The 25,339-nt window shown below is 42.8% G+C and overlaps 1 protein-coding gene across 10 annotated transcripts in view; it reads left to right on the forward strand.

Moving 5' to 3' along the window:
• NFIA (nuclear factor I A) overlaps positions 1–25,339 on the forward strand; it is a 350,608-nt gene that overhangs the window by 49,618 nt on the left and 275,651 nt on the right. The gene's annotated exons all lie outside the window — the stretch shown is intronic.

A 25,339-nucleotide genomic window follows, 5' to 3' on the forward strand; every position in this document is an offset into this window, starting at 1 on the left:
GCATTTCATTCTCTCTCAGCTGAAAGCCTTTGGGTAACAGCTCAAGAGGAGTTTGGGGAATCAGCCTCCTAAAGAACCAAGATGCTGATAAGCGATATCCTGCCTGCAGGCAACTGCTGAGCTCCAAATTCAGCAAGAACCGGTGACACTGACATGACATTCAGGTGAGAGGGGCCATTGTTGAGGGCATGAAATATGCCTCATAAGTGGTATCTCCTCGGGAGCTGAGAGCCCTTGTCCTCACAGGAATGTGTCCCTCAGGCCATCGCAGTGCCTGGCCTGGAGCCAGCCCTGCCAGTGCCACTCAAACCCCAGAGCATCCAGTTCCTGTGCCGTAACTGCAGCTCTGAATGTGGCTCCTCCAACCAGGGTTTCCCTCTCAGTTCCCCTGTGTCCCCAGTTCTGCTCAGACAGGTTGATGGCTGGGTTGGATAAATGGCTGTAGCACAAGATGATGGACCAGTGTCACGAAAAGTTGTTTCAGGAGTGAAACACTGCCTGCGCAGGAAGCCTCTGAGGTGCTAATATTAAACAAGTCCAAGCGCTCCAAAGCCCTTTGTGAACATCTTTCTCTCTGCTTATGAGTGCCCTCTTTAAATCAAACTCAGAATGGTCAGGTCAGAAATAAAATGCAGCTGAAAGGCTCCAGAAACACTGAGAAAGGATTTCAACTCAAAAGAAATGGCTGAGCTTCCAGTCACACCAACCATCTGTCTGGTAGCTCTGGCCAAAACCTACCAGACCCCTGCCAGAAGGGACAGGGGTCTCTCACCTTGAGTCCTACCAAGTCCTACCTTCATCCCTTTCCCAGAAACCAAAGATGGCATTTCCTGTCCTGGATACAAACTAGTGATTTAAGAAATGTTGTACATTATGCTGTAGACTGGAAATAAGCCCACATTGTCCAGGCAGACTTTTTCTTGAGCTGATTTTCCTCCTCTGTCTACTTCCACCCAAGAGGTGCCAGCAGTCAGAGCTTCCCCTTCCAAAGCTGGCGGTGCCAGCTTCCAGCTGAGGTCAGAGTTAAGGTTTGTTCCTTTTGCAGAGGAATTTGGGCATGTGTTAGATTTGTTGGATGCTGGAAATGCAAAGAGTTTCTTGTGGAGGCTGTTTCTCGGTGTGATTGCTTGCTATAATGTGTGGGCACAAAGGGGTGTCCAAAGCTCTCCTTAGCCAAATATTTCCCTGCATTTTAAGATTTGCATGGGTGGGTTTTGTACTTAAGCAGCCTTTAATGTATTCAAAAAAAGGTTTGGTTGGTGGCTTACATAATCGTGTTGAATCTGACCCAGACGTGTTGTCACAGCACTGCTGTCAGAATGAGTGAGCTGTCAGATTGAAATATTCGCTTGTAATGTAGGTTATTGGGCCCCTTCTTTCCAAAGTGCACCCGGCAGAAAGGCAGGAGTGGTAGGAACTGGACTTACAGAGTTCTCCAGCAGGGTTAAATCTTCTCAAGTCACTGCCTCATAATTTTCAGGTAAACTTGGTTCTGTTTCAGCACCAGATTCCAGCTGATTGTTTTTTTCACTGCTCTTCACTGGAATCATGGTTAGAGGTTGTAACTTCACCTAGCGGTCTGTAATTCTAGGAATTTACTGGAAATATGCCCAAATAGGAAGTAAAAGCATTTAAGGACTCAGGCTGTCTGCAGTCAGCCTTACAACACAGAGCAGTGCACCATCAGGCACCATCATTATATAGTTGATCTCTAATTAAAACTTTAAATATCAGAGACCATATAAAGGGCTGACCTTTTCCACTGAGAAAAGACTCATTGTTCTTTGTTGCTAAAGATACATGAGGTATCTTTAAAGATGTAACCTTGCTCATTCCAGGATACTTTTTAAAAAAGATTCTGCTCTAGTCATTGATAGGAGGATCAAGTAGCTATAAAAAGAACATTTCATACCATATAACAGCAGTTACATACACTTGAAAACATTTTACTGTGTATTTCTCAGTTATTGAAACTTAATTTTTTATTATGCATCACCTTCTTTTCTAAATCAATTTGAGTATCAGAGACCAAAAATGTTAAATTTGTCTTGGAGAGTATTATTTCTCAATCAAAGAATGCAATGACTTTCCATGGATAAATCTTGCACTTGCCACGTGTAGTCTTTATTCCATAACATGGTGATCCCACCGTGTTGTGACTGCTTGGCACAGTATATCACATAATATATCTGCTACCTGGATTCTCATTACAGAGGGAGAGACAAGTGAGATTGGAAAGTGAGAGCAGAACACTTCCAATCGAAGTAAAATGGAAAATGGTGAGAAGTAAAAAAAGACTGTGGAAAAGCTGCATTATCAGGACCTTGCATTCTCCCCAGGTTTAAGTGATAAAGGTAGAAAACAGCTTAATTTCTGCCCTGTCAAAAGACAGTTTTTTGATCAGAGGAGAGGGAAGTAAGGAAGGGAAGCTAGTTTGTTGGGAAGATAAGGCATCTGTGGAAGATACCAATCTGAACCAAAAAAATGCGTTCGTATCCTCAGCTGGAGCGATGTCTGCAGCCTCAGCTCCCCGGGGCTCCGGACTGCTCTGGCTGCATTTAATGTGCTTTGCACCAACTCCAAGACAGCTCCTCTCCTGTGCAGGTGGTGTGGGGCTCTCTGCCCTTGCACACATCACAAACACTCGCTGTTTGGAACAGCTTAGCTAAGCCAAAACTCTTCATTTGAAGTTTCATCTGCAGGGATGGCTCCAACAGTTCCACCAAACGCAGAGAAAGGGTCCCAAACTTCCACCACCAGTGTGTTGTAGGGGCTCCAGGAGGTCCCTGATAGCCATCGCTTCTGGTTTGTGTTTGTATACACACATCTGTCTGAGCTTTGTTTCAGTTTGGTACTACTTCTGATAGATGTGGAATCTAACTCTGTAACAATGGACTTGATTGCTTAATTGAGCTTTGTGTTGGTTTTGCTCGCACGCAAGTGAGTTCACGGGAATTCAACATGTGCTCCAATATTTCCTCCTTCTGCACAGAATGAATAAAAGAAAGTTTGCCTAAGCTGTTCAACAACTTCTCTCTTTGCTGTCTTTTCCTGGTATTCTTCAGCCTCGACACCACCAAGCTTATTTTGCTGACCCAGCTGCATAGCTTGATTTACAGGATGGAGAAAGATGAAGCACCAGCTTCAGTTCAGTTCCCTTTTTCTGAGGCTGCCCCAGCTCACACCACTCAGTTCATTTTTACTCAGCCCCTCACTCTGATGAAATCTGCTTTGAGTTAATCCGGACAGTATGTCCAATACTGGTCCTCACTTATTAATTCAGCTTCATTCTTTGAATTAAATACTTCAGGGCAGAACTGATGGTAAATGGTTGAGGCCACTTGCATCAGATAATTGACTGGCAACTGAACAGTCTCTCCTAGGATTCGTATTCCATGGGCAATGGTGTGTTCTGTCGTGAAAAGAAACATTTGGTAAAGCCTGATCTCAGTGCCCTTTGCACAGGCAGGATGTGGAATAGGCCATAACCCAGCATGGACCAGGTCTCCTGCCCTGGGATGGGACATGGGCAGTGTCTGAGCACAGCCACTCCTCACTGAGGCTGGAGCTGGCTGGAGGACCTGCCACCACTGCAGTGCTATTAATATGCAGGGACCACTCTGGTGTGCACTCACTGTCTTCATGACATTACCAAAGAGAGAAAAAAAAAAAGAAGGAGACATAGAAAGGCTATAAATCCCCTAAACTGGAGAAGATAAATTTGTGTGAAAAGTCATGAGGAACCTGACAGGAAAGAGTTACTTTATGCCATTTAGTGGCAAGGAAAAACAGCCTTAGGTTTTCTATTGTTGGCAGGTTTTTCTCTGTGAGAACAGAAGGTTGGGCACAAGGTGAACTGTCAGGAGGAAAAATTGAGGGAATCATAGAGAAGATGGGCCTTGTACATAATTGATCTGACAGAGTGCTGCCCACTCCATCATTGTGGCTGAAATATGCTCGGCCTCCTGCGCAATAATGCATGCAAGTTTAGCAGCGCAAGACTTGGTCTATTAGGGAGTTTGTTTAATCAGGAATGCTCCCATCCCTGCCAGTGCTCAGCGTCGCTTGCAAAACACAAAATCTGCTCTCTGACTGGAAGAGAAAATTCTGCTGTGCTCAACACTTTCAGCAGCAGACATAAAAGCAGAAAGTGACTTTGAGTAAAATCGGGAGCTATTGGAAATAAGAACAACATCTCTACTGCCTTCAACAGGGCCAGCACTATGCTTTGTTCCCTGAAGAATTCCCTCACTGTTTCTCCCCATCCGATTTCTCTTTCTTTTTTTGATCCACTTAGTGGAAGGCGTTATCATCTCATTGAATTGTGTCACAACTGTCCCAGCAATACGGAAAATCAGAAGCTCTGTGGTCCTTTATAACTAGTTGTAAGTGGCTTTCATGTGAGGGGCAAAAGATCCCTGAGAATTCGGGATTTCAAACCTGGAGTGTTATTACAGCCACTAAATATCACAACTTTGCTACAGCAAGATAAAGAGGCAAAGTGTAAAAGAGGAAGACTCACCACACTTTGTGGGAGTCCTGATAAAAGCTGGCAATGGCCTTTTGAAGATTCTGGGTAGTCCAATCCCGCAGACTTTTTTGGGAAGCCTCTGTCCTGCCTTGCTTTGAGACAAATGTGAATGAGTGGGGAAATGCTGCAAAGTGCCAGCAGTTTTCTGGGAGCGGAGATCTCCTGGAGCCCGAGGTGCTTGGTGGGACTTGGCTCCCCACTGGCTCAGGCTGCATGGGAGATGCAGATCTTGCTGATTGTCCTCAAAAACAGAGCTCGAGAGCTATGGAGAGACCACAGGAACTTCCCTGCACTGTGACCTCTGTCACCTCCTGCTGAAGCCACAGAGCGAGTGCTGGACATTATCCCTTCCAGCCCATCCTATGGTGGATAAATCAAGTCAGCAGCACAGCAATATCGCAGAAGGGTCACCACAAGCAATTTTCTAAAAACTGTGCTGACATCACCAGAAATTTTATTTAAATCCTTACTATTTCCAGATAAAAAATCCATCATCATTATGAAAATGACTTGTATCAGACCCCAGAATAATCTTTTCAGAGAGGATCGCTCCTGATGTGTAAACAAATTGTGATTTATTTTACCTATTAGATTTTTCCTCTGGCTAATGTAGGCAAGAGCTATGATCCCCAACTCCAAACTCAGTAATTTTGCCTAAAAACATTTGACAAAAAAGGAGTTAATGATTTCCATGCAGGGTGAAGCTATCAGGAATTAGTGCTGCGGAGTGTAGAACATTCACTTTTACAGTAGGTGGTGTTCTTGTTACACTTTCATACATGCCAGGCTAATTAACTGTCTTAAAGACCACATCATTAAATTATTTCCCCTGCTTAAAATGCTGCAATGTTTAATCTACCCCAGCAATTCAATTATGTTTAAAACAATATCCTAAGGATGAACTACTATAGGGTGGAATTTAGAGGAAATTTCACACTTTACCTCAAACGCAGGTAAAATACAAGAGCAAAAATAGAATTTGAATTCCAAAGTAGCTGTTTGAGAAAAAAATCTTCCACAAAAGCTTGTAAATTGAGCTAATTATTATAATGTCAATGATTCATTTTGCCTTTACTCTCTTTTGTAAAAGTTCAAAGACTTGAAAGAGTTTTGGTTTTCCTTCAATCCTTGTTAAGATACACCTGTTCCATCTTATGATATATTTCTATTTTCTTGTTGCTTTACCTTCTTTCCCTGATGCAGTTTCTATTATTTTAAGAAAAAAGCATGCGGCTTAATTAAGTATAACATGTTGGAAGAGGGTGAAGTCCTGACAGTGTATTTCAGATACTGTGTTAGGGAGGCCAGATGCAGATGCCTCTGCTGAACCCTTAATCAAACCAGCTCACGTTCATTTATGAGAAGAGAAGCAGCTGCATTCTGGCTCTGCCACCTTCCACACCAGCATCATTTCCAGGCACCAGCGATGCATCTCAGTGTGGCAGAATGAGTGCAGGGTGAGCAGGCTCACGAAGGACACGGCGCTGCTCCCACCTTGCTCACTGTCACCAAGAGTGCAGGGAATGTCCTCTGTGCTGGGGACCAGGAGCACCCGGCTCAGCCGCAAGGGTAGGAGCAGCTTCTACATCAGAAGCTTGTGTCATTCTGGACCTGTGTAAAAACAGGGCGCAAAGGGACAAGAAGAGCGTTTTGGAGCACAACTGAGTCCAAAAACAGCCAGCCTCTCCTCTCCAGTCTTTGAATAGTGTTTAAGAAATACTGATCCCTGATGTCAGGGAATCAAGATTAAAAACACTTAAAAGCCTTGCTGATATTTGGGTAGAAAGCTGTGTTCTACAACATGGGGGTTTTTTTCACAAACTAATCAAATTAGTTTTTAAAACCTTACTAAGCACACTTCAGGTCAATGTACAGATTTTGCTGTTAGAGTTGGGATAGCATCCAGTTAAAATGCAAATCACCAACCCAAAAATTTGAATTGCATTCATCTTCTGTCCTTTCAGTAGGAATGCCAGTCATCTGAATAGCTTTGGTACCACTCCATATGTGGGAGATGCCCAAAACCTATCCCATTTTCTAAAGCCTTGTGCCAAGCCATGTGAGGGTAAGCGGACTTATAGATAAAACTTGCTGAAACCTAACTCAGGTAATAAACCACAATGAGGATGTGTGGGAACCACAACCACATAGAGAAGCCAGAACTCAGAGTTGTTGCTTACAGTTTCCAAAGCTGTAGCTCTCATTTGACCAAAATGCTCGTATCCAGCACCACGTGATATTTTTTGTTTTGAATGAGTGAGAGAAGTTTGGTCAGGTGCCTTGCTGCAGTGTAATCAGTCGTGTGACAGACAATGCACTTGGCACCTGGGTGTACAATTTCACTTCCCTGCGTGATGCCATCACGTGGGGAGATGTGTCATTGTCATGTCAGGGAGAGGGACCCGGCTGTGTCTTGTGGTGGCCACTTCAGGTGATGCAAAGTAGAAGATCACTGTCCTCATGAAAAATGGGATCTGTAAACAAGCTGGGGCCACCAAGCAATTTATCCTCTTCTCACACTTGATGATCTTTCCCAGTGGACTGAATGCAGCCTTTAGGGAATTAACTGACTATTCCTTATCTAAGGGAAATGCAAGTGTCTATAGGAGACCACGAGATCTGGATTTTAGTGTGGAAATATCAAGTTGTTCCTATGCAACTGACAGTATACTACTGCAGCCTAGAACCTCACCAGTGAGAAAACCTTCCCAGATTTTAAAGGTCTAAAATTAGAATGTATTTAGTGGCAAAGTTTGAGTTGATTTCTATTGTAAGGAATTCCCTCACCATGAGGGAAGAGTGTATGCACCAGCAATTTCTACCAAACAGTGGCTGCAAATCCCACAGGGCCTTGCTTATATGGCCAATATTGGCAGAGGGAGCTGCTTCTTCAGCAGCTTGGTGCTGGGTGAGTGTTCTCCTCATGCAGGTCTGTAAGGAGGTCCATGATCCAGGTGAAACTGATCACTGGAGTATCAGTTGCACAAGTATTTTCACGCACTTCCCCAGACTTCCAGAGCAGCTGAGCAGAGAAGGAGCCCTGCTGTCGCTCCCCCTTCATGCAGTGAACCCAGGCAAGGAAATGGCCTGTCAGAAAACCAGGCATTTCTTTTTTAAACCAGGTCAGTTTACACTGAGATCAGTTTTCTGATCTCTCACTGCATGGTCGGAGAAACACCTGTGCTGACACAGGGGGAGGGAGCACGAACCACCATCTGGAGAGCATGGGGGGGACAGGAAACCCATTTTGGTTGCAGAACACGCTTCTGCCAGCTTAACTAGGCATGGAGTGGTGGCATTAATCAAGACCTTGAAACAAGCCTCAAGGCAAACATAGCATAGCATCTGAGGGATTAACCACGGGAGGAAATACATTACTGATCATATGATGACCCAGAAGTCCTTAAAACATGTACATCTCCACCGAGATACCTCAGTGCTGGGCTAAGGATGCCATCGATTTTACTGGGACCTGCTCAGGAAATTCTGATTATGTGATGGTTGGAAATAATTAGGTCTTTGATGTGTTAATTCACGGTAATGAAGTTAGAATAGAAATACATATTTGGAACATTAATAGGTACCTGTGTTGTTTCTAAAACATGTGGACCATAAGCCCTTTGTACCCTGTGCAAAAGGTTTGGGATTAAGTCCTTGCCCTGGTGAATTCTGCAGTGAAGTGCAGACATACATAGTCATCCTGACTCCAATTAAAGTCCAGGCATGTCCATGCTATATATTGTGCTGCCTAGTCTTGCATTTGTTTCCTCCTTTTGAATTATTCTTACAATTTTAAATTGGCTTTAATGCATTTATTTTCCATATATGTCCCTATGATTTATTTCACATTTTATTCCAATTTTTATGCCATCACATACTTAGACAAATCGGGTTTTTTAACCTTCAGTTTCTGCATCTGTTTTACAAATAAATTGCAAATGTCAAGATCATTTCCTTTCTCAAGCATTTCCTAAACCCTAACCAGCTCAACAAGTTGCATGTAACATAAAACATACAGCAGGAACTTAACACACAGGAATGCATATAACAATCTCTCTTTTTTTCCTAATGTAGTTATGCTTACTTAAGGCATTGATTTCCTTGAAGCAGTCAATAAAATATATCAGGTAGTAAAATATACTCTGACAGCAATATTTTCCATTCAGTACTTCTCCCTTTCCTTGCTGAGGACTCCAGTCATTAGAAAAGTGAAGATCATAACTGTTATATATGTTTAAATGGTATCTCAAGATTTCAGCTAGACTCTGGTCTGCTCTTGACCCAGAGACTATAGATTTGGGTCACCCATAATGTGGCTATTACTCAGAATGACTCAAGCACTCACTTTCTTAGGAAGGAATTTGTCACACTGATTTCTACCCCTTTTTATAACTTAGCTAAACATCCAAAATGAGATTTTAGAGCTTTGAGAACCACTCTCTTAAAAGGCTGTTAGAAAATACCTTTAAATAAGAGCAAAGCCCACTGAATTCTGGAAAGTAATTTCTCCAGAAAGAAATTACAGCCTGGCTGGTAAGGCTGGTGTGGTACATTATGCTCTGCCTGTTCCTGGATATCCATCTGCAATTAGAGGACCTCAGAGCAGCAACATTTTTAAGAAAAGATGAATCCTGCCACTAGCAAACAAAACCATGATTCACCCAACTCAATGAACTTTGGCTTGTATGCCTCTGCTCTTTTCCCCTTGCAATTTGCCCCCCAAGCCCTGGGAAACATTAGTCTGAACCCAACTGATCCATAGAGAGCAATGGGAAAATGTCCCTCAATTCATGCAGGTGAATGCTTTTTTCTCTAGACCAGCATCACCACTGGGAGCTGAGGGCATGGCACCCCACAGGGCCAAAAGCTGTGCTACAAAGGCCTGGTGTGACTAAGATCAGCTGTGCTTTATTTGAGTTGCACATTTAAAGTTGCTACAAATACCCTGGACTGTTTAGTGCAGAAAATAGGTTTGCTGGGGTTAGAAAAGGGCAGTAAATCAAGCATATACAGTGTTTGCTCCTACTAAACAAGCATCTCAGTTTCATGTCTGACTTGAACCTATACCAGAAGGTTACAATAGTTTTGCAACACTCATTTTATTTTAGATGCATATGAGGGAGATTTAAGGAGGTGCTGAACACCCCCATTCCTAATTTGCAGTTATAATTATTTTGCAAGAAACATAGTTCTGCAAAGAAGTCTGTGAGTGACAGAACTGGAGACTGGAATTTTTCTTCTCTAAATGCACTAAAGGTGTTGGAAGGGACAGAACAGGGATCTCACCCTGAACTCATCAATCACCTTCACCTCATACCTGCCAGAAAGGTGCCTGTGCTGCAAGGGGCTCGTCTTCTGTAGGAGCCATGGAATTTTCGGCTTCTCCTCTGTCACTTCCACTTAGGTCCAGAATCAAAGCTTTGAAAATAGCAGAGGCAAGAATCTCCTTAGAGCCCCAAGTTATTTCTTGCTCTTCTCCAAACCACTATCACGTGTGAAAAATTCATCCCTAATAACCAGCACCAACTTTCCTCTGGAATCATCAAGGTAAAAGGTCACACGTCCCAGTCAAAGTGCACTGGCTTTCCCAACAAATTTCCAGCAGCAGATATTCAAAGCTAAATTCAAATTAAGAACTCTCAGTGCTCTGAGAGTAAAATCACTTTTTACTGATTGGCAAATTCATATGTGAAACAAATAACAGACTTGATCAGAAAGATAGGTCTGAAATTTTATCTTCTGCCTCCTCTGTTTCTGTGAGCCCCCAGTTCCCTGCCATGTGCTGCCACAACTTTCCCGAAGGAAGGATCATAGGCTTAGTCTTTCAAAGAGCAGAAAGGATTTTCTTTGCTCTCCAGGTGATGCCTGCTGGTCACTGTGCCCTCTGAGTTATACAGCCCTGTCACTTAGGGAGCTTAGCAAACCCATGTTTTCCTAATGATCCCGTCTCAGCAGCATCATCCAGAGGGTTTGGCTGCCATTTGTCACTGCCTCCATGAGAGAAGGGAATGCAGACAATTCCTACTGGAGATCTGAGTCCAATTTGCCACTGTGCTACTCCAGTTTTAAACAAGTGTCTCTCTAGTGCCCTCTTTGGAAAAAGATGCTTCTTCAGAGGGTTAAAATGTCTCAATAACCTTATGTTAGTGAAGAATTGACAGCCTCGCTGTATATTAAAAGATTTTCTATTGCAAGGGCCAGACAGAGCTGCTGTATAGGTGAGGCAGTGCATGAGAAAAGCCCTTGTGGTACAGGAGGGCTGGGTGGTCTGGCAGCCAGGCAGGAGCACAGGCGGGAGAGACGAGCCTGCTCTGTGCACCTCATTAAACAGAACATGGACAGCAAATGCACTCATCAATGCAAGGAATAAAATAAACAGGTATACATATCCACACACATCTTCTGCTCCAAAACCTCAGGTAGCAGAATTTCCAGTGTTGTTTCAAACCACAACTACCACAAAAACCAGCCAGAATATTGTATGCAAAATTAACCTGACAATTTAACTCATAACCTGCTCATTTGTCACTGGGTATACTGAGTGTATCCAAGAGAGCCAGGGCATTGCTTGAAACTGTTTAAGACAGAAATTCCTACTGCCTCTTGTACCCTTTGCTACTCCTTTGCGGGCCAATTTAATGCACTGTGTCACAGAAACGTGACACTGTGCTTTAGCAGTGCCAGCAGATTGCGTTACTCTGCCTGACTGTACCCAAGTTACACATTTCTCTCTGCCTGCAGTCCCAGAGGTCACAGCTAAGGTCAGGAGAGAACAAAAATGATGCTTTGTGATCCAGAATTTAGACAGTTATCAACTCATAAATCTTGGTCAGACTGTAACAACAAAGCATGGGACAGTACAGCCCTCACACACACAGAGATGTCTTCAGGAAAAAAAAAGGCAAAACTATGCATCAGACAAAAATGACTGAATTTAGCATGTGGCAAAGCAGACATGCCTTCTTCAGATATTTTTATTTTTCTATTTTCCTCTCCCCTTTTTCCGCATTTCTAGGTGGGAATGGAAGACCGTGTCACCACTTCAAAGTATTTATAGCAGTTAGCTAAGGAGTAATGATCATAAGCAGAATCACTTAAAGAACAACATTGAAATGTTTTTCATACTGAAAATAAATGACTCACTCCTTTGTATTTGGCAGCTTGAAATGGGACCTCTTTCCTTAATGACATTCCTCCTTTGCAGTGTGCTTATAGTCACTTGCTGTTGTTCATTTGTTTGTAGTACCAGTAATCCTTGGCACTTACAGTCCGTACTGTACTTTTAATTCAAAGACTTTATGAATGCTGATTAATTAAACTGAACAGACTCCTTAGGAAGTTAATGGTTATAGCAGTTTTCACATCAGAAAAATGAGAGAGGTTAAGTTTCTTGCAAAAAAACCCTGAACAGACAAAAGAACCCTGCTGCAAGTCACAGGTGAATTCTAGAATTCAGAGGAGTTTTGTTCCCTCCCCCCTGTCACCAGGATTGAGTGCAGCACGGCATGTATCATGCAAGATTTCTACCACTTGAGACCAATCTGGTTGACAAAGAAACATTGGGAATTTTGGTCCTGGTCTGGTTTTGTACCCTTTTCCTAGAACAGAAGGTAAGAAGTCTTTGGGGTCACCTAATTGCAGCCTTCCAGTGCCTGAAGGGAATCTACAGGAAAGTTTGAAAGAGACTATGTACAAGAGCCTGGAGTGACAGGGCAAGAGGAAATGGCTTCACACTGACAGAGAGTATAATTAGATTAGATATTGGGAAGGAATTCTTCCATGTGATGGTGGGGAGGCCCTGGCACAGGTTGTCCAGAGAAGCTGTGGTTGCTTCACCCCTGGAAGTGTCCAAGGCCAGGTTGGATGGGGCTTGGAGCAACCTGGTATAGTGGAAGTGTCCCTGCCTACGGCAGGGGGGTTGGAACTGGATGATCTTTGAGGTCTGTTCCAACCCAAACCATTCTGTGGTTCTATGAACTAACCCGGCTCCAGGTTTTTACCTGCTTCTTCAGCTCATATGAGTGTGACATTTATGCATTTCAAGTTGTGGCTGCTCTGAAGGACAATCCTTCCACATCTGTAACATCTGGATCCATTAATGCTTTCCTCAGGTTCTCATCCAAACAGATACTGCAGCCACTGGGAACACCCTGGCTTTGCCTGCATTCATACAACTTCCTTGCTGGGCAATTTGATTTCTTATTCTCCTCTGATGAGTCCTTTTTGCTGGTGAAATGAATTAGCAAGTTAAGGACAGTACTGAATCAATCCCACTGCACTGGAAAAGTCCTTGGGAAATCTCCTGTTCAACTTGCCAAGTAGCTTCTGCCTCTGAGAGAGTTTTCTCTCACCTCCTTTTGCAGAGAGCCCTTCACACTTGTTCTGACAGAGATGTACCAGTTTGGGATAATTCATTCAACAACAGTCAGATCTTTCCAACTGCTTTATAGCTTGTCCTCCCGGAACATTCTTTCAGTAATCCCTATACCAAAGCTGAACCAAATGTGTGTTTATGTAAAACAGCCCATGTTATATGCAGTCTGTGCTTTTTGCATGACCTTTAGTGTAAAATGCAATATGTCTGGTCTCAGTTATGTTATTCTGTCAACATGTTCCAGTTTGGGCTAAGCTGGAAGCAGCACTCTGTACATCTGGCTCAGGAAGAGAGGACATCTGTGCAACTAGTCTAATAAACCAGAGCAATTCAATGAAATATTGTTCTAGTGTTAGGGAATGAAAAGAATTTTTGCATTGCAAAACACAACAAATGCTGACTTCTATCAATAAGAGTGACCTCTACAAATCTGGGAGATAAATCAGTATGAGAGAAAGGCAAAAAAAAGTTAAATGATGCTCTTATTTCAAGTGTAAACATCTTCCAAACATAAATTGTCTCATTTGATTTAAAGTTATTTAGTTCACATGGAGTTAGGTAATGTCCTCCTTTTGAAATATAACTTTGGAAATTTATGGATGAAAAGTGCTAATTTTGTATTTTTAAATGCATTTGATAATTTCACTGTGTGAATCCCTTAAGAACATTATGCTGTCTATAAATTCTCCCCTCCCCTACCATGGATTTTGTGAAGAACACAATTGCTAATGCAGTCTAAATTAGACAAAGGCATTTGGTGAGGTCAGAATACTATTGCTAGGAGGTTCCCATTTTATTTTCTTTGGCCATTTTGAAGAGGATAACACCTTACACTTACTCTAATAACTGCATGTAACTCTGAAGTAATTCATTCTGCAATTGCATTTAGCTATTTTAAAGTCTGTATGAGCCATATTTATCCTTCTTTTCCAAGTCTCTCAAATAGTGACAAAGTGCAAAGTGGAGTAAGCTCTTGCCATTCTTTTTTAAATAACAACTCCACTTGTAAAAGCTACTGAAGGTCACTGACAACAGAGAAAAATCCCATTTTTCTCTTACATATTGAATTTCATACTTTGCCTTACTTAGGGTGGAAAGAGCACAATTCTGTCAGATTTCTCATGCTGTACTTCCCATTCATCGCCACTTCATGTAATTATTGATCTTTCTCCTGGAGTTTCTCTACAAATCCCACCATCCATTCTGCCCTTGCATACTTGCTGTTGTCGCCCTATCCCAAAAGGATAATACTCTCATTTAGTTTAGAATTTGATCCAAGAGCCCATCAGGCTGTTTTCCAGCTGTCTTGCAGTTTGCTTTTAGTAAACTTTCTTGCTCCACAGCCACCTGGCTTGGTCTCCACCTCATCCATCACCATAAAAGCCCACATAGAACTGGGTTCGTCCTGTCCACTACCTTTGTAAAACATCCATCCACCCAATTCCTGTTGATAACCTTTTCCCAAGACGGGTGAAGAAGAAAGCCCAGTTTGATGAGCATGATCTCCAGAGAGCAGGGGATACACCTCCATTTATTGAACAGACTCTACAGTGGCTGCTTGCCATGTGCACCAAATAGACATCATCTCTGGAGAATCCAAGAAAACCCAATGCAGTCAGTGAAAGAAACCTGCAAACCCGGTAATATTTGCAGAATCTCTCTTCTTAAAAGAGACTAAAAGACTCTTTAAAAGTTCCCTCCAGGCAATTTGATTCTAGTCCAAGGGCTTTGAAGAAAACAAACCTATCCATGTATCTTGATGCATTCTTCACTGTCCCAGGATATATTCCTGACCCAAGGAACTGCATCAGTCAGGGACAAGGCAACATCAGTGCTGGATCCCTGACATGTGCTCTGTTTGCCTACAGGAATTTAGGAAGGGGGGAGGTCGTGGTGTTATATCCAACAGCCCTGGTGTATCATTGATGAATGTATTAACATGGAGCAATAATGGTCCAGCAGACTCAGCCCTTGATGGAGAATCAAGTTCTCCTCTGAGCCTGCCCACATGCCAGACATGGGATCGAGAGAAATCTTTTGTATTTCTGTACATCCTTTTCCCAAAATATGCTTTGTTCTAAATTGCCTGCGAAGACAGGACCTTGTGCATGTTTCCTAAGGCACATCAGTGCAGGACTAATGGCCTGGACCCCAGAAGTCTCATAAAGAGACTCATAACTTGTCTTTTTTCTTAAAAGAGGGGTAAAAAAGACTTTTCAGCTGTAGAAGTACAAAAAGTATCCAACTGAAAAAATGTAGGCAATTTTTCTAACTAAAAGAAGTGAGTGTAAGTTTGTATGTTTATTGTTTTTATTAAGAACTTCCAGATGAATCTCTGGACTTTAAAATTTCATTTCAGAGTGAATTATATTGGCTGCCATAGAAGTCCTCAGAAAAATTCTAATGGAAGTAAAGACTAGGCCAAACTCCCAATAATTTTCCTAAATTCCAGAAAAATGTATATCTGAGCCTACACTTCCCACTCCAGAAACATTTCTTCTCCTGGCTCCAGAGAGCGTCCAGAGCTTAAACATATCTGAACTTTAGCAGCATTTACAGGCAAAATGCTGCTTTGTTTCTAGTAATACACATTTCTGCACGTTTCAAAAGCAACCAGAAAGCTTCAGCTCTTGTTAAGTATCTCATTCCAAAGATGAGATACTTACCTCGAATGTGTCTGACTGGCCTGAACAGAGGTCAGGAAATATGGTATGGAAATGAAGGTGAGGAGCTCTGTGATGGTGAGAGACAAGAAATGGCACGGTAAGACAGTGTGAAGTGGTGCTGTGCTTGAGCTGTAAGGACTGCAGAAATACACAAGTAAACATAGGCCTGCTTAAAAATCCTGAAAACCCACATAACCTCTAACCCTGTTACTATTCAAGTTGTTAATAAAACAAAACCAGAGCAAACTGGTCCGCAGAATTTTCAGGATGTTTGCAGTATGTTCCCCTGCAGCACTGAGCCCCAGAAGCCTTCTTACCACCTCGGATTTCCCCTGATAAAATCTTCCACTTCCTTAAAATTGCTGAAAACAATCGCGCTTTAGCATCATCTACTGGGAGAGATGGGAAACTGACTGGGAGGCTCCAGCAGTGCACAGACGCTCCCACTCGCATCCCCCCCCCCGCCTGCTCCTGTGCCGTGCTCAAGCCAGATTCCGGCAACACAGGGAAAACTGGCTATTCTTCTCTTCAGAAGCTGCATTTTAAGGAACAGAGCAAATGTTTTGGTGCTGGTATAACAGAGACCAGAGTAAATACTACCTGGGTGCTGCTTCCTGTCAGGCCTTTGAGTCACACAGCAGAAGGAGTAAGAAGCCAGGAGGAAGGGAGCAGCTGATCTCACAGACCAGTTGGCGCTAAGAATTTTGTCGCCGCAGTCTGAGGTTGGTTGTGGCAGTGCTCGGCACAGCGGGGCCCGGGGGCTGTGCTGTCTGCACTCCACCACGTGCAAGACAATCTGAAATTCATGACCAGCCTGCACTTTTAACCAGCAGCATCAGCCACCCAAAGACCTCAAAGCGCTGGGGACAGCAATCCTGCCCAGCAGGTAGGGGTCACGCCGTCTTGAAAACAGGGAAGTGGAGACAGACTTTTAAAGGCAAGAATCCTAGCAGCCTTTAGATGCTTAAATGATTGACAACAAGCTGGACGAATCACTTGGAACCGACACGATTTCACACCTAAACACCCAGAAAAATCCCACCCAAGATTACTTTTCCAAGATTCATATGCCCAGGCTGTGAGAGGGGTAGCATCCAGATCCTAGGAGTTGTGATCTTTGTAATTACTGGTCTGTGCTTTAACCTTTGTAGAGCTCTGTTAAGGTCTTGTATCAGATGTACATTGCATGTACAAAGACAGCACATCACATCTGGGCATGAAGGGTGGATTCACCTCAGTTACATTTTACTGCCTAACATCTAGGTGTCACCTCTGAAACAGCTGTTCAGCAGCCTTGCAGTCAAGGAAGAGAGGGGCACTTCCAGGGAGGAATTCATCTTGCCCATCACAGGATCTCTCCCTTGGGATACAATGCAATCACCTGGCATTATCTCACCATCTCCAACTCAAGCTATCAGTTTAGAACAGGTGCTTTTTTATGCTAATTAATATTTTTGACACCTACATCTTGGCTGCAGACACCTATTGCTGTCTGTCACACTGAGTTGCGCCATCTCTGATGGCTCAGTCTGGAGATCTTCCTGCACCAGCGGCAGAGCCTGGAGTTGGCTCTACTGCAGGCCTGCAGCTCCAAGGAGCTCAAATCAGGCAGCCAGCTGCAAAACCTCACCCCCACAGATTGTTACAGCATTACAATTGATGCTATTCAGAAGAGCAGAGTAACAGCTATGGTAATATTCCATGTATATTAGAAAAAAAAAAAAAAAAAAAAAAGTGTGTTTTGGAATTCAGTGAAGTGACCTTTTGACCAAAGATTGAATACATTGACTCATCAGATATCTGTAATCAAGGCCAGGGGTTTTAGTTGTGGGTTTTAAAAGCTCCTGCAGGTGCTAAAATACATGGGTTGATTTTCCAGGTTCCTTAAAACTCTGATTCTTTTTAGAATTTCCAATTAAGATACCTTAAAATATTATTTTTGCAGTTCCAGGGTAGCTCATATTCATCTGTCCTTTAGGACTCTGCACATCTCCCCCAGCAGCTTTGGAGGCCGAATAGCAAAATTCTCATAAAAGATTTACTGAAGTTCCAAAAAGTTGACAATAAATGCTGAATATTTGAGAATATACAACTCACGTATTTCAGAAAATCTGTAAAATCAGCTGCAGTGACTTCATATTTGGTACACATCTCACTTTGGAGACAGAAAAGTCTCCTGTTTCTCTCAGCTACAGATTTCCCTCAAACTGTGTTACTAACATTGTGTAAAATACTGCATCTGTAAAACTGAGTCTGGACTTCCCTCATTACCAACACTCCCAACTTTCAGCTGCCTTCAGGAAATGGGTTGATTACTTAATCACACCTGGAAACACCATGCCTTGAGAAATAAAGAAGTCACCAGACAGCTGGCTGAGATCAGCCATCCATTGGGTTTCTCAAGGCAAAGGGAAAGGTTCTTTGCCCAGTTTCACATTTTGGCAGGGGTAGAGATAGTACCCTGCCCAACCAGCCCTGTCATGACAGGGCAGTGTCGGAAGTGTGTGGAAGGTGACTACTCTGAGGGCAGGCAGGGGAGCCCCCTGTCTCTCCTCCTGCATATCATGCAGATTCCTCTCCCAAGATACTTCAGATTTTTTTGAGAAAAATGTGAGGAATACTGCCCAGCTGTGCACTGGCTTGCATTGAAAGACCCAGCTATCGTTCTGCAGCTGTCAGTGGCTGGTGTGAGATGTGGTGGTGGGGCTCCCACCTCACAAAACCCCACCACAGCTCTTGAAGAGGCCCCAGACTGAAAAGGCACTGGGACTGAACCATCCTTCTCCACACAGAGAGCATCTCTACAGACCTGTTCCCTGTAGGGATGGGATGATTTTAAAGTCTGACTCTGCTATCTGTATGATTACCAATAGGATTATTTTTTAAAAAACATAAGAGCTCTCACTGGGTGCCCTTCATTAGTTGGTGGGTACATTACCTGTCCCTTTGCCAAAGGAACTCCAACACACCAAACAGGTCAGAAGCACCAAGGAGACACGAACTTCATTTCAATTGTTTAGTACCTAAAATAGGGAAGTATAATTTAGCACAGAATGTGAGAATGGCAGTGAGCATCTCACCTCACTTGCTGTTTCTGCTTTCTGAGAGTACAGGGAAAAGGGGGCTGCCTCGGGAAGATGAAATAAGGAATAGACCCACTTGTGCAAATCTAGAAACTCTCTATTAACAAATATTGTGTGTCAGTTTGGCTCTGTAGATCTCTGTTCTTCATTGACCTGCCTCTGGGCAGGGAGGTCGTGAGGGCAAGGGTGGTCTTCGGCTCTGCGCCTATTCTTGGATGGCAGCAAACCAAAGCCTTCCCAGTGATGAGCTGCTACCTTGATCCCGTTAAAGGCCTCATTTGTATGTAGGTTAGATCCGGTATTTATGCACCTGAGCCAGTCTTATCCCTTGAATGCCTGAAACCCTGTGCAAGGTTTATCTTCTCACCTCCCCACCAGTTTCCAGGGTCTATTTGACAACTCTGGGGCAGCCAAAAGCCAACACTGGGGAAAAAAACAACCAAGGAACCAAGCCTGATTACATGAGCAGACACTTGAACTACTTGTTTTCATCTTGTGGGAGTTTTTTACAGAACTAACTTTAACTCTGTGTCTAAGTTTTTCCATCTGTAGAAAAGCCTCTTTTTGCAAAGCTCTGTAGAGATCTCTATTCTTAGTGCTGTTATGTCAATATATAATTAATTTGCCTAATTCTGCTGTACCGTTCTGGAATACTTGGAGATTGAAGTGTAGACTTTTTGTGACTTGGTTAAAGAGAAAAACAAGATAAAAATAATGGAGTGTTGGATGCAAATTTATTCCCCAAGTTACTAACACATTAGATTTCATGTGCACTACTGAAGATATATCCATCTGAGTACAAAGATGCCAAAACGTGGCTTACTGAGGCAGCTAAAAAAAGAAAGGGTGACATGGCCAATGACAATTTAAATAGTTCTGACAACGATGTGTGACCTGATTTGTTGCTTCCTGAACAGGATGGTAATTTTTGCTGCATGCGTTGGCTGGGTTCGTATGGGTTTATTTACTTGCCATCCCATGTTTAGATGTTGCTACTACGAAGGGGCCAAACTGTGCTCCCTGGGCATACAGCATCTCCCTCAGCACACAGGAGCTGCAGTGCTCATTGGGAGAGCCCAGTGTGCTGCTCTCCATGTGCTTTGCCAGGTCCCCAAAACCCTGGCCAGATTCTGCTGGAGTCAACAGAGACACTCCCATGGACTTGGAGCTGGATTAGGTCACTGGCTGCCATGGGAGAGGAATATGGCCAGGTCCACTGGCTCAGACATGCAGGCAGCAACGACTTCAGCCTGTGAGGTAGATGGAAATAGCAGGCTACGGCTTCTTAACAAACATTCAGAATGACTAACCAATGGTTAAGTGATACCGTGTCCATGTAGGGATAATGCTGGACTACAGGTTAGGAGTTGCTAGCTGTGGGTTCCAAAGGGCTTTGGCCTCTTTCCCAGCACTGAGGAACCACAAAGTCTCATCTTACAGATCAGCTCCCAGCTCCTGCTCAGCAGTGAACCCCACCTGCTGGGGTCCTTCTCAGAGCTCTTCAAAGCTCACCCCATAAAAGACATGAGGGTTTTTTATTCTGTTGTGAAAAGAAGTCGGTTTGGTTGTGACCAGCATGGTCTTCAAAGGAAGTCCCTCCCCAGGTCTTGCTTCCATCCTAGTTGCCATGTACTGCTGTGACTCACTTAAAGTGCTCTTGACACTTATGGTTCCATAAGTGAACTGGCCAAAAGATTAACCAGTATTTTTAAGCCTTTCAGCCATCAACTCTCCCCATCATTATTTCATCCTGGTCTTTAGGGAAAAGGAGTGGCAACACCTCATCTGAGGCATCTGCCCCTGCAACTCCTATCTGGAGGAACCAAATTCCTCTCCCCCAGCCACCATAGGGGAGAACCTTCTCTTACAGCCTCTCCCACCGGTCTGTGCTAGCCACAGTGGAAATATTACTGGTTTTATCCTTTCTCTGAGAGGCAGGGCAGAGGGCACCTCTTCCTCTCCAAACCTGCAAATAACACCCATACCTGAAACAATGGTGGGTTTAATCAATAGACCTGTTTTACTGAACTTTCTCTGAAACACTGCATGCTTTTACAAAGCAGGTTCTGTGCTCAGTGTCTGCTCTGAGTGCTGAGGGGGGCAGGTGCTGCCCCATGCCTTGGCACCAGGCCTGAGCCTCAGGTTTAGGTGTCCTCCAAGGTTACTCAGTCACAGGAAACTCTCCCCTGCCTAAGCTGGTGTTTCAGAAATGGTGTGGACTTAAACTGTTTGCCAGTAGTAAAACAAACATATAGGAAGGTCATCCCTGGCTTCAGGAGTTTGGTCACATTTCCAAAAACAAACCTAATTGAACCTACTGATTCATCTCCAGCCAGTCCTGGAAAGAGCTCTTAGAAGGGTGCCCACTTTCTGTTGCTCCAGCCTGAGGGAGAGGCCAGATCCCTTTATCAGCTTCAGGAGCCCTCTTCTTATCAGCCAAGGAAATTTTACTCTGTATAACTATATTTTAGTTATACTACATTTTATATATATTATATATATTTTAGCTATAACTATATTTTTAATGGGTAAACCAAAAACACTCCTCTACAAAACCAATTTAAACCGTTCAGCAGCTATAAACTACTTTGTGCCTATGGAGAACTACGGAAAAGTACATGGGTGCATACACATATAAAAACTTACTCAAACATGCATGAGATTTCATGGAAAGTCTGGCCTTTGGAAATTAGGGTTTATTTCATTTAATGGCCATGTACACAAACAACATTTCAGAGGATGCCGGTATTCCTGCTACCTTGATCTACATCTCATTTGTCCAGAAATCTCTGCAGCATTGTTATGTGTGTTATACATAAGAGCAATTGTACCAAAGTAGATTAAATGACAGCAATACCCAAGCCAAAAGGTCTGTAGCACAGTTAGGCTTCAGAAAGAACTGGGACATATTTCTCCCCATTTACTTTATAAGTTTGTCCCTCTTAACCACAAGAAGGTCTGGCAATGTGGAAATCTTTTTAAGAGAAGCTTTTATATTTATTCTTGATTTAGACTTGATGAAGTACCCTTAAAGAACAGGTTTTATGTCTTTTCATTACTATTTTTGTTGTATCTCCAGCGTGACAAGAAAATGCTTGCCCAAAATACCAAAAGAGAAAAAACCTCTTGAGAGAGCCTGTTCTTGCAAGATTTCCATCCCAATATTTACAGGCGCAGGCGGTCCAGATAAACTTTGGATATGCATCAAAACTCTCGGATGGTTATCCAAAACAAGCACAAGCCCTGAACCTTTTGAAGTTTGTCCATCACTAGTTATCACATCCAATTCCTCCCCTTTCTAACAAGAATCATAGTCTCCCTCTTCAGGAAGTTCCTATGCTCAGTGACTCTTGATTGTCCACAGAGGGATACACAGGATTTCACTAATGTCTATACCAGGCTTTCAAAAGAAGTCACACTGCTATTATTTTCCAGCATTTAAGTGAATCACTCTTACTTAAAACTTGAAACAAACTGAGCTTATACTTCCAAGCATTACCTTGACAAAGCATCTGCAGTCTTCCCAATGATGAGTTGAGAGTCTGTATGTTCAGGGGTTCAGTGAGGCACAGACTTGGACCTTCCCCATTGGGACCAAGGCTGGAGTTCATCTGTCCTGCACTCTGGAGTGAAATACAGCCAGCAGATTCTACTCAGTCCCTGGTGAACAGTAGCTCACACAATAAAACTATCATACCTAATTCAGCTTTTGAGGGAAAGGCTTTGCCTGCAGGCTGATTTATGGGCTAGCCCAGCAGAAGATACTCCCTATAGGTCAGGTGTGATGAGGTCATTGACAGGGCAATAGCAACTAAGTTTTTGACTGTAAATTCCCTTTCTTTCAAAATCTCTAACAGACATCTATAAACAATTTGGAAAAGGTTCCTCCATAACTCAAGGAAAATATTCTTGCTTTATGTACTTCATAAAGTATTGCCATAGTGCCATTATCTTTTCTTTCCTTTTCCTTATGTATGAAGTAAGGCTACCAGGATAAATTTATTCTCCACATTGACACAACTATCTTCTGAGTACTTTCAAGTTCATTTACAAAATTCAGTGGAGATTTCTTCAATTAGGGTCATCTGGTCATGTATCCTTGATCCTTTGATCACCAAAGCAGAAATACCATGTTAGTAATCTCTGGGCTACCATTTGGGTTAATGAATCGGCTTGACTTTAATTCTAGCCCAGATGTAATCTTTTATAGCTTAATGATTTGTTCTAACATGAACTCCAATTGAATGTAAACAGTTTCTTTATTTAGAGAGAAAATTCTTTTTTATAACTTGTTTCTCTTCCTAATTAATTCTAGAGCAATTAAATCAAACCTTGATCTGTGGCAATCAAGATTAAATCATAGTATAGGTTAGGCTGTTAATATCGTCTTTGAGTTCATTATTATCAAGGCTAACAGTAATCAGCAAAGGAGGGAGAAACTGATGTAGCGAAGACTACAGATCTGAGGACTTGTTCTTGTTTTTAATAGCTGATCTGATTTAATATATGATAATACTTGCACTTATTTAGTAACTGTTTTCCAAGGAGCTCAACATACTCTCCCAAAGTTAATTTATTCTCACAACACTGATGTGCGGGAGGTAAATATTATCTCCCAGGGACACCGAGAAGTTTTGAGGCACAGAAGAGTTGTGGGCTGTTTGCAAAGTCACAGATTGGGGCCCAGATCTTAATTCCATTAACAAATCATTAGCTGGGGAGCATCGCTGTGAACTCTGGTTATGATAAGAGAGGAACAGCACCTCATCCATAAGCACTCACCGAGCATCCTGCTTAAGACGGATTTGTTGGCCATTGCATCTCGGCAGTCCCTGAAGTTAAAAGCTGCCAGTGCTGTGAGCTGGCTGCCTCTACAGACCTCCTTCCATCACACCTCCTCAAGAGGACTTGCCATATAGCTCGGCCCTGCAGTTGCCAAGGGGGATTTGTGTTCCCAGAGGTAAAAAAAATTCATTTGTAAGTTAACTGTTGGATTTGACAGACATTGCAGTTCTGAGCTCAGTTTAAACAGTCTGGCCTGTCCACATTACCACAAACCTTCATTTTTAACCAAGCCTAGATTTAAAGGACAGTGAAAGGGACACTGTGCAGCCCCGGATGTCCCAGACGAACCCCAGCTGAACCCATTCTCTGCCTGGATCTCTGTACATAATTATATTATCCCATGCTGTGGCAGATTAATCCTGACTGTGCAGGAAACTCCTGCCCATTTGGGTCATCCCTGCGAGGTACAGCAATTGTGTGGAGAGGGCCGAATCACCCCGGTTCAACTCCAAACAAGGGAAACACAAGAAAGCATCACAATGTTGTTTGTACTCCAGTTCTATATTAGCTTCAAAAAAATTACAGCAGTGCCATTTTCAATTCAGTGTTATGCTGGAAAGGTTGCAAATTAATTAGAATTATGCCTTCTTTGTGCCAAGTGATAATTTACTGCAATTAATTATCAAAAGATCTACTGCTGTCAATTACGGTACTTGCTCTTTGGGGGGGAGAAGCTATTTACGTATAGCTAAATTCTGTAACAAAGTTCCATTTTACTTTTATTGTTTTCAATTAAACTATCATCATTTGCCTTCCCTCTGCCAAACACAATAAAGGCTCGTTAAGAACTAATCATGCTACTGTGACCTTTTTTTTAATCCAAACACTAGCTAGACCTGCACTGAGTCAACACTCCTATTGTTACACCTGCAAATTGTACGTAGAGAGGAGCATACTTCAGAATTAATGAGCACAGCTGTGGTCTCTCTTACATTCAACACTTGTAAAATAGACCTCTTTAAAGTGCCATTATCACAATATTGATAGAGTTATTTATAGTATTGCAAACGTTCCCAGTCATAACAGAGTCCTTGTTATCCCCCACAGCAGTTCATGTTGTTGCCATCTCCTGGACTCATTCCACAGTTTGTGATAAGGCACCACGTGGACAATCCTTTACGAACAAACTATAAAAGACATCAGGAAAACTTCTACATAAGCAAGTTTTAAAGCTGGGAATAGGTCAAGCTGTCAGGACCCAGCCTGCACAAGACATGTCATGTCCTTGTGCTGTGCAGTTTCCTGTGATTTCTGGGTGGGACGTGAAGTGAAATTACAGGCAGCACAAGCTGCAAAGGATCTGGATGGCATTGTCCAAATGAGAGTTGCTTTTTGCAGTTAGTAAGACTGTTTTACCATAATTCAGTAAAACAGATGTAAGTTCAAACTCTTGGTGTCAGTCGCTGAAAACAAATACCACAGGTGCCAACTTTGGTTGCTAAGGGAATACAAGCTCCTTGGGCTTCCCAGTATGTGTGCAAACAGCTAGAGATTGTCCAAGGCAGAGGTTCTGCTGTCAGCAAGGAAGGGAGTTGCTTTTTTCAGGTGTCCTTCTGCTCAGCTTGATCTCCTGACACATTACTGAAATATCGGCCAATGTGATCAAGACAAAGTCAGTAGGAGACTTCATCAATGTGAGTTTTCCTATTCTCGTAACTGCAGCGCCAGGCATTGGTTTGTGATATTCAATATACAATATACAATAATGTAGTATTTCATATTAAGTTTTGTCACACTTGGCTCTGTGTCCACTAAATATCTGGACATAGCATTTGTGGGGATGCATTCATGGGAAGGTCTCCAGAGTCATCCTGCAGATCCAGCAAGCCCATTGCCCCCA

The sequence above is a fragment of the Corvus hawaiiensis genome, chromosome 9, assembly GCF_020740725.1.
Source record: "Corvus hawaiiensis isolate bCorHaw1 chromosome 9, bCorHaw1.pri.cur, whole genome shotgun sequence".
Classification (NCBI taxonomy): Eukaryota; Metazoa; Chordata; class Aves; order Passeriformes; family Corvidae; genus Corvus; species Corvus hawaiiensis.